The sequence below is a fragment of the Frankliniella occidentalis genome, unplaced genomic scaffold, assembly GCF_000697945.3.
Source record: "Frankliniella occidentalis isolate FOCC.00 unplaced genomic scaffold, Focc_3.1 Scaffold124, whole genome shotgun sequence".
Classification (NCBI taxonomy): domain Eukaryota; kingdom Metazoa; phylum Arthropoda; class Insecta; order Thysanoptera; family Thripidae; genus Frankliniella; species Frankliniella occidentalis.
The window spans coordinates 222,840-224,730 of NW_026267251.1; the positions used below are offsets into that span (position 1 = coordinate 222,840).

Genomic DNA, 1,891 nt, shown 5'->3' on the forward strand with positions numbered 1-1,891 from the left:
CTCTCTCTCTCTCTCTCTCTCTCTCTCTCTCTCCCCCCCTCTCTCTCTCTCTTCAATTCCGATTCAAAAGTGTATCCCAGGTGGCTGATCTGATTCATGCCGCGCACTTCTGTAGGTATACTGTGCCGCACGCACGAGTGCGGGATGGCTTGCCTATCGCCCATGTCTACGGCGCCTTACGAAAAACACTTTTCTGTGATCGCAGCCACTGACATAAGTCTGCCCTGGCTAACTACCAGGCGCTCGAGCTACCCTAAACAAGTGAATGCAAACCAAACTTGACCAGTTTCAGATTTGTCCGGGATTTGTCTAAAAGTCTCACAGCAAACACAAATGCGTTACACGCACGTCAATATTTTAAGCCTACAGCATGACCATCGACCATTGTGATTAGGCGGAGCTCTTTCATATCCTTCCTCGATGAAAGATAAGAGTAAATCGAATCGGAGACTGTCGCCCCGGTGGCTCGCCGAAGCAAACAACATTGTCTCTTAGAATGCAATCTGCAGAAAGAAGTCTGGGCGACGTCACAACAACGTTGGACTTAAATGGAATGCACTCGAATAAATGAAATCTTCGCGTTTCACCTTTATGGCGAATGCTTGTGCAGCATCCCCGGGTCACCGAGAACGGCTATATGTCCTTAATGAAATTCCATCAAATCAAATCAAATTGAATCCATGTGGAATAATGATGTTTACCTTAGCGAAAAGAGAAATGAGTATGATGCGAGCAGTACGCCCGGCGTCCCTGATTGCCCATTACGCTCGCTTTGTTACGATCATCCAGCATAGAGCCCCGTGACTTTCAATAACAAACAAAAAAAAAAAAAAAAATTAGAGAAGACAAAGAGGGGTGCAGGATTGCAAACTTGAGTGAAAGTAACACAATGACAGTGATTTTTGAAAATACTTAAGGGAAAATTTTAGTGGTTTCTTCTCAGAAAAAGAAAGATTATGACGAGGAAAAATGGCATCGATTACCGATTTACGCCTGCGGGCAGTACAGTTAAATTGAGAGATAAAAAATATTCCTAGCTTCTCTAACATACATAAAAAGCATCTATTGGACTCTGTGGGTCTATTTACAGCTATCCCCGTTTACTTCAGAAACTGCATCTTGAGCATTTGTGGCAAATTTTGACAAACTATGAAATTCCATATCCGAGACCCGTTTATGGTACAGTACCGATCAGTAAAATATCGACGATTTCAAAGTCCCCCGAGTTCAACCGTTCGTTGAAATGACGCGTTTACGCCCAGGTGGACAAAAAGTGTATTGCACCACAAGTTTGCAAACGTGTTGAAAACCTACAACACTGTAAAATAAATTATCGTGATTTTACGAAATTTTCTCAAGCAAGAAAACTTCGTTTTTAATAAATTACGTTTACGGTGTAATTTTTACGAATTGCTTTGTAAATTCAAGAACTCTAAAACTAAAGATGACGACATTTACATGTATGTTTTCAAATTTTATGACTTATGATAGAAATTTGCAATTTTGAAATTGAAATATTTTTGTTTGTAACTTTACTAAACGTTTCGTTAATTAAATGTTACGAAAATTATTTTGTACGAAGCATTCCTCTTTTCCCCCGTCAAATCACGAAAACATTTTTTTTTTAAACGCTGGCAGAAAACGCTTGCAGCGTACGCAAAAAGTGCGTCGTTATAGATCGTGTCCTTACTCCAGACTCCAGAGAAACACGGGGCCTCTCCTTGGTGTACTTACTTGTAACAACTGACAATCCCCGGCGTGCTGACTGTCACTATACAGCGACCACCAGCGACCACAACAACACGTCGTCACAGTTTTTATCTCGTCCCTCGCTGGCGAGGCCCAGGCGGCCGCGGGTGGTGAGGGGCCCAGAGGAGAGAGGAGGGGGGGG

The 1,891-nt window shown here is 42.6% G+C and overlaps 1 protein-coding gene across 7 annotated transcripts in view; it reads right to left on the minus strand.

Moving 5' to 3' along the window:
* LOC113206601 (uncharacterized) overlaps positions 1–1,891 on the minus strand; it is a gene marked incomplete at its 5' end in the record, with an annotated part of 18,848 nt that extends 16,957 nt beyond the window's left edge. For 6 of the 7 annotated variants that reach the window (XM_052270443.1, XM_052270442.1, XM_052270440.1 and 3 more), the window contains 1 exon segment: positions 1,735–1,891. 7 annotated transcript variants of the gene reach the window in all.